The 15,455-nt window shown below is 38.6% G+C and overlaps 1 non-coding gene across 1 annotated transcript; it reads right to left on the bottom strand.

Moving 5' to 3' along the window:
* Positions 1 to 457: 457 nt before the first annotated feature.
* On the bottom strand, positions 458 to 564 carry LOC120254967. The gene has a single exon (XR_005534846.1). It is a non-coding gene; the product is annotated as a small nucleolar RNA R71 (small nucleolar RNA).
* Positions 565 to 15,455: the final 14,891 nt, after the last annotated feature.

Genomic DNA, 15,455 nt, shown 5'->3' with positions numbered 1-15,455 from the left:
CACTTCGTAGAAGGGGAAAAGAACCTGTGCAAGAATAGTCAAATCAAGCTTAGGCAGAAGGTGAATTGTGAGATAATATGGCAGAACAAAATGAATAGTAGAGGACACTATCGGATTATGCCAGACCCACAGTTTTGGGCACATAGTATAGTATTGTGCGGCCACCGATTATAGCTCAGACTTTGAGCTAAAGCCATCATTCATCCAGATAATACAATAGTTGGCACAATTTAATGGTTTGGCCGATGAGGATATGAACAACCACATTGAGAACTTCTTGGAAGTGTGTGGCATGCTAAAGATTAATGGAGTTATGGATGATGCTATCAGATTGAGGGCCTTCCCATTTTCCTTAAAGGGGAGAGCAAAGTAGTGGCAACCTAGAGCATCGGTTACTACTTGGGAGGAGGTGGTAGAAGCTTTTCTTGCCTGATATTTCTCTCCTGGAAGATTTGTGAAGCTCAGGAAAGGAATTTTCTTCTTTGTGCAAACAGAATTGGAGTCTCTTTTTGAGACATGGGATAGGTTCAAGGAGCTCCTGTGGAAATGTCCTCAACATGGGTTTCCCGAGTGGATGATCATTCAAAATTTTTATAATGGTTTGAACCTAAGCACAAGGCAGTTCCTTGGTACAACAGTAGGAGGTACCTTAGGAAGCAAAACCCCTAAAGAAGCCCAATATCTCATTGAAGAAATGGCTATGAACAGTTATTACTGGAATAAAAGAGACAGAAAGAAAGTAGTTGTCCTTTATGAGATCGATGTAGTTACTTCATTGGCGGCCCAGGTTTAGTCATTGCGCAAGAAGTTAGATACTCTAACTTCTCCTAGAGTAGTGGCCTTGACTAGTTTCACTGGATGTTAGGGAGGACATGCTTCATCCGATTGCCAGATTTCTATTGGTGGTATATTCTCAGTAGAACAAGTGGATTTTGTGGGTAATACAATGAGAAGCCAAGGTAATCCATATAGCAACACCTACAATCCGGGTTAGAGGAGCCACCAGAATCTTTCATGGAATAATCAAGGCCAACAAAAGGCCATGGCACTACCGGGTTTCCACCAACAACAAGCCTCGAATATGGAGAATCGAGTTTCAAGCTTGGGGACCCGGATGACTGATCTAGAGAAAGCTTTGACCAAGTTCATCTAATTGTCAGATACAAGGTTTTAGTCTGGCGAAGCTACACTTCACACCCACACCACTTCATTGCAAAATCAATAGATTCTAGTGGGGCAAATTGTGAAGTCATTATTGGAGAAATCTTAAGGAAACTTGCCTAGTAATGTTGAAACTAAACCCAGAGAACATGTGATAGTGATTACTTTGAGAAGTGGTCGTGAGGTTGAGGATAGGCTTCCGAGTGAGAAGACTAATGTTGAAGTACCCGAGGTCGTGGTGGTTGAGGAGACAGCCAAAGAGAAGGAGGTGGTACCCGCAGCTTACAAGCCAAGAATTCCTTATCCCTCAAGATTAAAGAATGACCAAAATGATGAGCAATACAAGAAGTTCTTGGGTCTATTCAAGCAGTTGAACTTTAATATTGCATTTGTAGAGGCGTTGTCTCAAATGCTCGCTATGCAAAGTTTCTTAAGGACCTCTTGACCAACAAGAGGAAGTTGGAGGAGAGTGCGTCTATGATTCTAGATGCTTCATGTTCAGCAGTGTTGTAAAAGAATATGCTGAACAAGAAGAAAGACCATGGAAGCTTCATAATTCCGTTCAACATTGGTAATTTGGGTGAAGAGAAGGGATTGGCAGATTCAGGGTGTTGTACCCAGTCCAAATTTGGACCTAGGATCTTCTCTTATTTCTGTGAATGAATTAGGGTAAAATGTCCATTCTACATTAATAGATTTTTACTGGATTGCACAGTGGGTTATGTGCGAAAATCTTGAAAAAAATAGGGGGCAATTCGGTCATTTGGATTTTGTTCCCAATCCTATGTTAGAGGGGCAATAGAGTAATTTAGAAAAGAAGAAAATTTTGTAGCAGCCCATTACTGTAGCAACCAGACATTGTAGCTGGCTGAGAGTTAATATCAAAATCCTTTCTCTTCCTTCTTCTTTCCTTCTCCTACTTTGCTTCTTCATGCCGGCCGAATCCTCAAAATATATAAATTATTTCCGGTGACCAATTCCGGTGAACCAACATCGAAAATTTACTCCTCATATCCTCTTGAGTAAGGTAAGAGCCTTTATCCGAGTTTTTAGTATGTATTTCTTCCGTATTTTCATTGTATTTATTGTTTAGAAACCCAGACTAAACCCTTAGATTTTCCATGATTTGTGGGAGTTTTTGGGCTTAAAATGAAGCCCTTGATGTTGTCAATAGTTATTCATGAAAATTGTGGCGAAATTCCATCGTTTGATGTTGTAAAATGAGAGAAAATTATTTGTAAGGTTTGTGGTTACTGTAGCAAGCCCGAAGTTACTGTAGTACCAAAAAACTTTGGCCTTTTCTTGTATTTCTTTGATCCAAATTGAAGCTCTTCATTAACTAAACTAATTGGTACTAGGTTTACTCCATTCTAAGGTCGTTTGGGTCCAAAATGACAATGGTTTGCCCTAAAACCCTAAGGTTTCGTATTAGATATGTATAAGGGGGTGTTTGGATGCCAAGATTGGAGTGGGAGTGAGGGGGGAGTGGTTGTAAGCCCTTGTTTGGGCATACATTAGTGGGAATGAGGGTGGATTATGGAAGGAGTGAGACTCACCCATGTGAGTGAGTCTCACTCCCAAGAATTGAGCTGGATTGGTCGGATTGGACAAGGGAAATGACATATATGCCCTTCTTTGTTTTTGCTTGAAACATGATTATTCCATTGCCATATATGGCAAGAGAAAAATAAAAGAGATGGCAAGGAAAAAATTTTTCATATTATTATTATTTTTCAATGTTATTACAAATATTTATTTTTGATAATTAATTAGTTAATTTTTATGTGTTACACAAATATAATTAAAAATAACTCATTATAGTTAATACCATTAATTACTTGCTAATTAATAATATTAATATTTGAATATAATACTTATAATAAAATTATAGTATTATAAAATTAAATAGTTATATCTTATAATTAATTAGTTACATTTTTTCAATGTTTTAAAAATTATAATTAAAAACAACTCATTATATTTAACACCATTAATTAATAGCTAATTAATGATATTAAAATCTCATCCCAAAAATTAGAATGAAATTATAGTATAATAAAATTAAATATTTATTTTTTATAATTAAAAAATATATATAACTAAAAATAACTCATTATTATATATACAATATCATTTATATGGATGAGGGACATAAGTGTCATTTTACCATATCTACTTTCTTTACTTTTTCCATTCCCAATAAATTACACTCTCCAAATCCTACCAACCAAACACATCATTCATTCTCACTCCTCCTCCATTACCCCTCATGTCACTCCCAATCCACTCCTCCCCCAATCCACTCTTGGCATCCAAACACCCCCTAAATGCATTGGCATGCATTTTCTTTTAGCTATCATTCTTGTGTTCATTATTATTTAGATTCCCTGCTTGTATCTAGGTGGCGAAGCATCCTCCAAGGGGAAGGAAACCACCAATCAGTGTGCGCGTTTCCACGCGAGGCAACATGTTCTGTGTGTGGGTTATGTTGAGTGCACAATTCTAATTGAATATCGAAAATATTTTATTTGTTTTTCTGAAATGATTTCCAAAATTTTATCATGTTTTTAAATCACTAGCTATAGGAGAAAAGAAAGTGTAGATGACCACTAGAGACTATGGTTTATTTGGAATGACTTATGGTTTATTTTTTTGAAAAATCATGAGAAAGCTTACTGATGATGTACTTGTGTTAGTTGAGATTGAACTTGAGGACATACATGCTTGGTGGATGAATGGAAATTGTTGATTATTACAATGAATTCATTGTGTTTATGTGTTATAAGTGAAATTGATTATGTATGTTCAATGGATGATTTAATCTCCCAAGTGATATATAATTTCTAAAGTTTGAGGCATGATATGATACATATGGTACATGGAACCTGATGAAGCCTTAAATGCTAAGATATATAATTACACTAGTACGTTGGAAATTGAATGACTTGTGAAACCTTATACATGATTTTGGTTAGTTAGTGAGATTTATGCTAATATCTTCTTTGCAATATTTGAGAACCATGAGTGACATAATTATACTTATGTTGTAGAATTATCAAAGTTGATGAGGTTTGTTCTTGTGAGCATAGTGTAGGTGCTTAATTGTAGTGCGATCATAGTGTGGCATCTAGAGGGTGGATGTCAGTGATTATGATTATTATTTTAAATGGAATTTATTTAGAAGGTTGATGATGAATAGCTTGAGTTATATGTGACAAGTGCTAGATTACAAAACTGAATATTCTTGTGAATTTCTAATAATTGTTTGATTTAATGCTACTAAGAGGAGATAGTTAAGATTTGAGTATTTTGACAATGAGATTATTAATCGATGAAGTAAATATTGATGTTGAGGTAACGACACCAAGATAAGGATCTAAGATATGATTGAGGATAAGAAAGGGTTGAATAGTAAAGACTTGTGGAAGTAAATACCTGATGATGTGCAAGGTAGGATTGGATCAATATGTATATTGACATGTGTAAATATATGTGATGAGATGAACATATTTTCATGACTTGTAAAGTATTTAGAGGTTGTGATTGACTAGACTTTGGGGATTAATCTTGTATTTGGAGGAAAACTTAGTGAGCTGAAGAAAGAGAAATCTAGAATGATCCTAAGTAACTTGATGTTTGACTAGACAAAACGCCATGTTTGTTTTGATGACTTTTTATTATATTTCAAACTCAATGTTTCCTTTCTACATTATTGGCATCAACTTTTAGTAACGGTTTGTAAAACCCCTCACTTGTATAAGTATGCTTTTGATATTTATGGTTACGAAGACAAAAGGTTTTCATTTCTGAATGCCATGTTCTTCTGAATTGTGGATATTACAGTGAATGTAATGGTATTTGGTTTTATTGTCTAAAGAAATGTTTCCATCAACTTGCAAAGCTTCACGTGTTATTGTGTTATTCTTGGCATTTGGACAGAAACATTTTTGAACATATTGACATATAGTGATCGAAATACTTTATGAAAGTTGATATGTGTTGTTATGCTTTTGACATTGCATTTGTGGGAAATCATGTGTATTTCTGAGATGTGAATGCTTGTCCTGGATAAGGACCATGTGATATGATTTATACCGATTGCATCATTGCTATATCTATATGATAGTTTGGATGGTGACGGCGGGCTAAGGCCCGATTACTGCAGTAGTGGATCCCTACGGTGGCGTGGTGGACCTGAGTGTTAATTTGTCCAGATCAGGTGGGAGCGTAGAGCCCTGATTGGATGATACATCAGGATCCCGGGGTCACCACACGGGACTGGTGGGCCAACGTCAAGGGTACGAAGACCTTGACGGCTCTCAACTTAGTCGGGACGGCGGCTAATGTTGGGGAGAGTGATTTTAGGCCATTGCTTATTTGATCGAGAATTTTATTTGTTTAAGTTGGTTCTTTTACTCATTTTGGTAACTTATATCCAAGCATTTGTTTGTTTTTTCATGCTAATGTTTATCTATACTCGTGAGAACCTATGTTTTGGTTTCTAAATACCAAGGTTTCTTATCTTGCACTTTCATTGTGTTGTAAATGTGAAATGTTCCAGTTCATTTATGTTATTGTAAATCGTTTTTAATATATTTCATCGATTTGTTTGGATATTCTTTTAGATTTGTGCTAACCCATTCACTGAGTGACTATGGTTACTCACCCCCCTCTTTCCTTCCAGGTTTTAGTGGTTATGGTCGTTATAGCGAGGCAAAGTGCTTGGCAATTTTTATCCCAAGTCAGGTTGTTTATTTACTGTTAATCAGGTTGCATTGTATGATTGTAGTGGATCCACTAGTGTTCTTAACCCTGTATCTGTGATTTGTATATGTTTCACTATACGGTTGAATTTTTGAGTGAAAGTTTTGCTTTTGGTACCTTTGTTATTGTGGTGTTGTTTAGCAGGAGTTTGTGAGCCTTGCGATGACTCGAGGGTTAAGTGGTGTGTGTCCCTCCTTGGGATCGTCGCAGCGGTTGTCACGTGGCGGGCCCACGGGTCGGGGCATGACACAGGGGCTAGCATCAATGTCATGGCTTACTCATTCTTTCAAATGCTAGGCTTGGGAGAGCCTAGGCCTACACGAATGAAACATCAATTGGTGGACAGAACGGTGAGACATCCGAGGGGCATCATCGAAGATGTACTTGTCAAGGTTGACAAGTACATATTTCCTATGGGCTTTGTAGTGTTGGATGTTGATGAGGATGCTGATGTTCCATTGATACTTGAGAGACCATTGTTGAGCACTTCCAAGAATCTTATTGATATGGATAGCAGAGTTGACTTTACGAGTTGGGGATGACAAGCTTATATATCACCTCGCCGAAGCCATAAGACATTCTCTAGACTTTGATGATACTCTTTACTTTTTGACACTACCGATGAACTAATAGATGAATATGTGCAGGAAATGATGTGTCCGGACCTGTACGAGGGGTCGCTATACCAAGAGATGGAGAATGAAGATATCATGACACTTGGTCTAGAGGACAAGGTGCAGCCTACCCCGGGGACCATGAAGAAGATGATCTGAAAGATGAAGCGTGCAAGGAGACATCACAAGAAACACTATAAGGTTAATGGGATGTGCAAAAATGGAGTAAGGGTGATGAACCCTTATGCGGTAACAAACTCGATAACTCCCCCTCTACCTTCAAAAGATTATATTCATCATGCTTTCAGATTTTGGGTAAGAGGGAAACCTTCATCTATGAGCCACCGTGAGGTAAGGTCAGGTCTGTCAAGCTTAGTGATGTTAAACAAGATTTACTGTTTTCTAGGCTTTAGTTTAATGCTTGCGTGAATAAGAGCTTGAGTGTTAGTGTCCTGAGTTTTACATGCTATTGTTGTGCTTTTCTCATGAGGTAACCCATGTCTTTACTGTTTTGTAGGATTTATTTTAGTGCTTGCGTGAATAAGAACTTGAGTGTTTGTGTCTTGAGTTTTATATGCTATTGTTGTGCTTTTCTCGTGAATCATTGGTGTTTTCATGTGCTTAATTGTGATTAGCAAAGTTTCTTGGTCATTTGAGCATGTTTTCATGTTTTTTTGGTCAATTTTTCATAGTGTAAGCAGGCTCTGAGTATGTATGAATGTGCAGAAATTTTTTTACAAACTCTGTAAATTTTTCTAAGTCATCCTGAGAAGTCACACGGTCGTGTGAAATTTCCTCACGGGAGTGTGTTTTTATTCAGAGCTTAACTTCTCCATCACAAGAAGACACAGGGGCGTGTGAATGTCCCTGTGAACTACCATTTGACGGTCACATGGCTGTGGATAATTTATACACGGGCGTGTGTTTTTCTACAGAGTTCAGAGAGCTATCCAAAGAGCACACAGTGACGTGTGTCTGCCCTGTGGATGACCCTGTGAACTACACACGGACGTGGCTAATTTCCACATGCCCATGTGAATTTCTGCTGAGAGTTCTATGCCATCTCGAGAAGACACAGGGCATTTGAGTGGCCCTGTTCAGTACCCCTGTGAGCATCCACATGCCCATGTGGAATTTCTACATGGGCGTGTGAAACACTTAGAGAAATTTCTCAGATGAACAGAGAAGCCACAGGTGTATGTGGGTGCCCTTGTGGGTCTGGCACATGGCCATAGGGAATTTCCACACTCTCATGTGGATGCATTCAGAGGTAAGATCTGCTATCTTGAGAGCCCACAGGGGCTTGTGAGTGGCCCTGTGAAGCTCCCCTGTGGAGTCACACAGGCGTGGTAATTTCCACACGCCCGTGTGGATGTGCAGAATGGCAAGAGATGCTATTTTTGTTTAAAATCTATTCTTGTTTCTTCGTCTTTGCATTCCCAAACACTCAGAGAACACATCCTTGCACTCTCCCGACTCCTCACTGTCATTTTAGAGGGATTTTACTCGAGTTTTCTGGCCGATTTCAAATTTTTCATCCTCATCTCGTCGGTAAACCCTTTTTCATTTTTTTTTGGCAAATCTTGATTTCCTTTATTTAAATCTGGTGAATGTTGTTTTGTTTACATGTTACATTGTTGGTGCATGCTTTTAGAGTGGTTTAGAAGAATTTTAGATATATTTTTGAGGATTCTGCATAGAGGCCGTGCAGTTTTCACTCCCGTGAATCCACACAGGCGTATGGAATTTTCACACGACCATGTGGATTTTCTGCAGTATTGTTGCCTTAAGTGAATTTGATCGATTTCTTTTTCAATTCTTGTAGATATGGCACCTAGATCAAAGAAGCAAGCCGGGAAGTGTCCCAGGGAGGATTTTCCAGAGCCTGAGCACTTAGAGTTTGCTATTCTCGAGCATCAGTCTCGATTCGAGCATATGTCAAAACTCAAGTTTGGACAATCGAGATTCCCAAACTTGAGTGCATTAAGAGAGGTTCACTATGGAGACTAGATTGCTGATGAGATTGAGGAGTTGTTAGCCATCTGTAGTTGGCACCGTCTGTTGCTTATTTTATGAGCCGACCATTCGTATGCTGACACTTGAGGTGCTCTCGTCATTCGAGTTCGACCGATCATATTCAGGATTTGACAGTACTGATGCCATATAGTTCAGGGCATTTAGACACCACTACAGTATGAGCGTCACATAGTTCTCGGTCTATTTGGGATTGTACGATGAGGCTTTTACTGACACTAAGGATTACGAATGACTACCTACCGCCTATCTTGGTAGCTTGACTCTTTAGAGAGCTTATAGGGCCTTATGTGGCCATGGTCAGTATGAGCCCGGAGTTTTTAAGGCCACATGCCTATCTTGTCTGAGCTACAGATACATACACACTATTCTCAGTAGATCAGTTAGCTGTGGAGGTGACAACACAGGCATTTTGAGTCTACAGAAGCTACTTTATCTATATTCGATAGTTCAGAGCAAGTTGATTCATCTGGGGTATATCGTAGCCCATTACCATCATCACAAGGGCCAGTATGCCATAGTTCGTATTCTATTCTCAGGTCGCTACATCACCAGACTCATCATGAGATGGGTTTGTTAGATACTATCAGGGAGGCTGAGAAGGCTATTGTACCATCTTCTCTGGGTATAGAGACTATGAGATTGATGTGGACGGTCTGGAGATACAGACTAGGAGTTTATATGATGATCATGCCCCCATCTAACATAGCTGAGGGTGACAGACCAGAGGGGTCTCATCTTGTTCTCATGCCACAGGAGGGCGAGATAAAGATAGAGGCATCTCCCACAGCACAGGAGCCACCTCCGGTGGTATTTTCTCTCCATCTCAAGCCCATGATCATTTTGAGAGGCTTGAGAGTGACCTGGTCGAGGTTCGTGTGCTACAGACCATGAAACACATGGAGGTTATTGCGCGTCTCAACATCTTACAACAGATTCTTGAGCGAGACGCGACATCACCCTTTGTTATGAGATCCACACTTCTCAGGCAACACTGGCAGCAAGATCACCACCAGAGCCACCATCCACTTTAGCACTAGTAGCATCGGTGCCTGAGAGAGCACCAGACACTGATGCTTGATGTGTCTTTTATTTTCTTTGCATTTATATTTTGTATTTTATTTTTACATTTAGTTGGACTTGTATCACTGAGAAATGATTTTCCTTATGAGTTTATCTTTTATTTTTGTTGTCTCGAGTTGTATTTCATTGCTTTATCTTTATATACTTGAGTTTACTTTGCTTTTGTTGAGCTTCACTGAATCCCCTTGTGTATACATGCAGATGGTCTTGTGAGTATGGAATTTGAGGACTAGTCATGGACATGGTCAATATGATATTAACATGACTGTGTGTGCTTCACAACCTATTGGAACTCAACTGTCAAGGAACATAGCTCTATCAAACGTACCATTAGGAGTTCAGGGGAGTATTGATTCAATTACCCACCTTCACATATGCTTATGCTTTTGAGTGTTATACATTTTATTGTGCTTGCATGCGTACATTGAGGGCAATGTACATCTTAAGTGTGGGGGGAGTACACATTACACATGTTCCTTACATAGTTTTGATTGAGAATGCTCACGTATCCAATGGCGGTTCACCTTAGTTGTAATGATTGTATTCTTAAGTTAGGAGAATTTTTAACATTGAATGTTCTCATGCTTTAGGTTTTACTTAAATTTTTAGGAATTTTTGCCCGATTGACACTTGTTGCACTAGTCGCTCATTAAACCTTTTTGGAAACTCATGTTTGATGTTTAAGGGACTAGTTAGTTTTGTTTGTTGTGTTAATTTTTGCTAAAAAAATGGTTGGATGAAAAGAGAAAAACAAAAATATTTACTTGTTTTGGTTGTGCATTTAGGGTGGAAAGAGCTACCGCCTATGAAGTATGAAGCTACTCTCATAAGTCGGATACTAGTTATGTCCTAATGAGAGAAAGAGCTATCTCATGGGATGAGTGAAAGCTACTACCGCGGTAGAAATAACTACCACCTTGAAAGTGTGAAAGCCATCTTAGCGGCCACTTTGGAAAGGGCTACCTTAGAGGATGTGTGAAACTACTACCATATTTTTGCTTTGTTTTGTAAATAAATAAGTCCCTTATACTTAGAACTTTAAGGAGTATTCGTTGGGTTGACTTGAGTGAGTTTACACACACTTACATGATTTCGGGTTTTTTATCCATTTTAATTCATGTTTTTAGCTAGAGCATTGATTTTTTTTGTATTTGGTGTTGAAATTTCCCTTACTTGTAGAATGCTTCTTTTGCATACTTTTGGTGAACCTAAGGCTAATCACTTTCAATATTTCCTTCTTCTATGCTTCAATGTTTTTATTATTGCTCGAGGACAAGCAAAAGCTTAAGTGTGGGGTAGTTTGATAAGTGCTTTTGTATTAGTAATATGAACTATTCTTTTCATACAATGAGAATTACTTTTCTCAGATTTTATCTCTCATACATATGTATTTGTGTTACTTCTGTGCATGTAGGGTTGTGGAGACAACTATGGAAGAAAGAAGCCAAATTAGGTCTTGAATGCATGTTGTTGATGAAATCTTGGAGTGAACAAACGTGAAGACACAAGTTGTGCTCAAAGACATGTGAGTGTGTGCTAACCTCCATTGTGCTCAAGTGAACATGCAAAGTTGAGGGGCACAAAGGCAGTCACACTCATGTGTTACGATTTGTGCAATGCTAACAAGATTATCGTCAAATGTGATTTTGTGGAAGAAGCAACGTGATATGCCGGATGAATGTGTGCCCAGTCATGTGGTCCCAATCAAAAGTGTGGATTCAGGAGTATTTTGGCGGAGTACTGTAGCAGGTTAATGTAGAAAATTAATATAGCAATGGTACAGTACCAATTACTATTCATAGGCCACAGAAAATCAATTCCTACAGATTCACATGGGCTTGGAAATTCCACATGCACGTGTGGATACCCGATTCTAGCCTATTTAAGTCTCAATTTTAGCCCGTTTTGAGAATCTGTTTCCCATCTTTTTGGCCCTATCTTTTCTCATTTTTTCTCCATCTTGCGAGGCGCTCGCGGCTAGGGTTTAGAGGAGCTTTGGCAAGGCTTTTTGGAGTTGTTCTATGGCTTCCAACACTGCGTTCCTTCAGAAGAGAGTTATTGGGGGAGCTTTCGTCAGCATCAATTTGGTGAGGTGTTCCCTAGGCTTGACGAGGGAACCTTTGCAGAAGACGCAACCACTCCACAAGAACATCAACATGAATACCAACTGGGTCTTTTTATGGATTGCATGCTTTTACTTTTGATTCCATTATTGATTGCATCTTACTCTATGGAGAGCTAAACAACTAGTGGGTAATTGGACTTGTAAACCTAGGATGATATTGTTTCTTTGACCTTTTTATTATGTTTCTTTAATTGATGTATTTAATTGAGTTCCAATCTTGAATGCTTGTTGAATGGGAGCCTACATTGGTAATCCTTGTGAGTGAGCGACTCACCATGTGTGTTAGACAAAACAAGATTGGAGATGATCGAGAGGTTGAGTTGAGAGATAGCAGAATGTCCTTTTTCTCCTCCGGTGTGATTTATCCTACCTCTACATTCTAAGAGTTCTTTGCGGTCAAAATAGAGTGAAGTTCTAAGAGAGGACCTCCGCTGTGGCTTAGTTGCGTAAGCAACAGAGTGAAGCGTTAAAGTAAACCTTAGTGATGGGGCTTAATTATGACTAGGGGTCTTTGGCCTGGACCAAAGGGTTAAATCTATATTTGGGAATAGGGTTTATCACTTTGGAGTGCCCAGAGCTTTAAGCTACTTTGCATAGTGTGAGGGGTTGAGACAGAGAGATTTATCCGCCAGGGCATAGTGTAGTGTTAGTCACAGTTGACCTTAGGTTTGGGTCCATGTATTTTACGATTTTCATGACTCATTAAGCATCAGTTAGGATACATAATAGTTTTTTTTTGCACTTGAAGCAATAGTCCTAGGTGGAGCAAAGTCGGGGTGCCCCACTTTCTATCAATTGCCTTTCCTCTCATTCATTTTTATAGTGTCTCTCTTCTATCTTCTTTCCTTATTTATATTTTTATTTATTTTGTTTACACCACTATCGATTCATCTTTATTCTAGTTAAATAGCAATCTTTGTATTTTTGATTACTATTCCCAGTGGATACGACTACCCACTCATTAGGATATTATTACTTTGACAAACCCGTGTACTTGCAGTTCACACGCAACAGGACGTTGTCTAAAAGCTTTGACCATTTTATTCCATGTTGTAATAGAAGCTCTTGGTAATGAGTGGAGCCATTATTTGGCTCTAACCTTCAATGATAATGGGAAAACCCTCATGCGAATTGCATCATCCGAAACCCTGTTGATCTTCAACATGTCACACACTTCAAGAAAATTATCAATGTGATTGTTTGAGTCTTCATTGACTAATCCATTGAACTGTATGGACTGTTAAACCATGGTAGTAAAACCCGGCTTTAACTCAAAGTTCTGGGTTACTACTAGTCGCCTAACAATGCTCGATTGTTTCCCACAAAATGTAGGACTAGCAAAATCTGAAAGTGTTCTTTGTTGCCCCTCTTGTTTAGCCATATTTTCAAATTCTCCAACCTCTATTTCAACTAGAAAATTCTATTCGTATGTAGGTTCCTTGCTCCTTCTACAAAATCTTCACTCAATTTTAGGATCCTCTTCAACCAATGTCGAAGGGTTCCCTCAGGTCAAAACCTGTAGAGGAAATCAATTAAAAGAAACAATGAGAATGGCTAAAAAGAGAAATGAGAAGTAGAAAAGCAAATGAAAATGTGAATGACTAAAGTAACAAAGTCCTAGTGTTCCTAATGCCCCATTCCCTAGCAATGGCACCAAAAACCTGACACGTATCCGAATTAAGTGTGAACCGCAAGTGTACATGCGTCGAAGTAATAATTACCCCAATGAGTGGGTAGTCAAATCCATAGAGAACAGAAGCATTAATAGTAACCAATTCTTAGTTATATAGTTAAAATCAATGGATGTGATGAAATGAACTAATTGCAAGAATATTAATAAGCAAGCAAATGGGCAAGATAGAAAATTGAAGATCTCAATCAATAAAGATGAGGAACCCGTGTGATGCTCCCCCTAGGATATATGATGAAGCTCAAGATTCACGGTGATGTTACTCCTAGGATATAAGATGAAGATCAAGATTCACTTAATGCTTCTAAACCGAGTGTAATGAGTTGAGATAATCCAAGAACAACCGGCCCTTGCCTCCAAGCCACTGGTACTAGTCCCCTACAAAGTCCCGGTGGAGAAATTGCTTAATCTCGACAACTAATACCCGATATGACTGCAAGAAGCTCTAGGGATGCCTAGGAGTGAAATCTATTCCTAAACATAGATCCAACAATATTTCTAGCTGAAGGATCCTTAGCCCCCTACAAGGTTACAGTGGAGAAATCTATCAATCTCAAGCCTCACACCAAATATGGTTGCATAGAGTCTAGCGAATATGGAGATAGGAAACACTAATTGAAAGGGAAATGGGAAACTCCACTATCTCATGACTCATCCTCTCAATCCATTTTAACATTGAAATTCTAACTCTAATGGAGACCTCTCTCATCCAAGTAACTAATCAACCATAATAGATAAGATTTATCCTACCCCCATATTTAAAGAGTTCTTTGTGGTTATAATAGACAGAAGTGCTAAGAGACAAACTCCACTGGGCTTAGTTGCGCAAGCAACAAAGTGAAGCATTGAAGTAATACTTAGTGCTGGGACTTAATTGTAATTAGGGTTCTTTAACTTGTACCAAAGGGTTAGATCTATGTTAGGGAATAGGGTTTATAACTTGGAGTGTCCAGATTTTCATGCGACCCCACACAGTGTGAGGCGTCGAGAGTATCCCTTTCCGCTGGGGCATAGTTTGAGGGTTAGTCACGGTTGACCTTAGGTTTGGGACCATGTGTCTTAGGATTTCCATGACTAATTAGACATTAGTTAGGAGGCATAATGAGGAGTCTTGCACTTGAAACAATGGTTCTAAGGTGAGGAATGTCAGGGTGCCCTATTTACTATCGATTGTCTCTCCTTACCTCTATTGCGTCTCTTTCTTCTTTCTTTTACTTTCACTTCCATAGATATTGTTCACACCACTATTACATCATCTTCTCTATAGCTAAATAGCAATACTTGTGTTTCTGAGTACTATTCCCTATGGATACGGCTACCCACTCACTGGGATACTTTATTACTTCAAAAACTCGTGCACTTGTGGTACGCTCACACGAGAGGTGTGTCAATAGGTATTATTAAGTATACATTCTTACATTGAGCATCATTTTTATCCATTTTTATGACTCATTCATACGTATTTGTGTTTTTTTATGCATTTAGGGTTGTGCAGATAAATTTGGAATGAAGGAAGCAAAAATAGATCATGAATGCAATTTGTGAGGAATCTCTTATACCAAACAAGGATCAAGGCACAAGTTGTGATCATAGGTATATGGGTATGTGCCAATCTCCGAAATGTGGAAGTGAATCTACAAATTAGAAGGGCACGAAGGTAGTCACACACATATGCTCCAACTTGTGCAATAATATCAAGAGCTTCATCAATGTGTTCAAAAGTGAAGATGCAACATGATTTACCTCATGGATATGTGCCCAACCATGCAGCCTCAATGGAAGAAGAAGATTTTAGAAGTACTATAGCAATTCATTGCAGTAAAAGTACTATAGCAGTTTACTATTTACAACGCGCATAAAATGAAGACCTATAAATTAACACACCCGTATGGAATTTTACAGGGGCTTCGAGATATCGTTTGAGGGATCCTTTTTCTATCTTTTTGGGAGAGCGTAGCTAGGGTTTGGAGAGGTTTTTGCTGGA

This window comes from Dioscorea cayenensis, unplaced genomic scaffold, assembly GCF_009730915.1.
Source record: "Dioscorea cayenensis subsp. rotundata cultivar TDr96_F1 unplaced genomic scaffold, TDr96_F1_v2_PseudoChromosome.rev07_lg8_w22 25.fasta BLBR01000770.1, whole genome shotgun sequence".
Taxonomy (NCBI): domain Eukaryota; kingdom Viridiplantae; phylum Streptophyta; class Magnoliopsida; order Dioscoreales; family Dioscoreaceae; genus Dioscorea; species Dioscorea cayenensis.
Note: the sequence above shows the minus strand (reverse complement) of the source record. Positions and strands in the feature narration are given on the sequence as shown.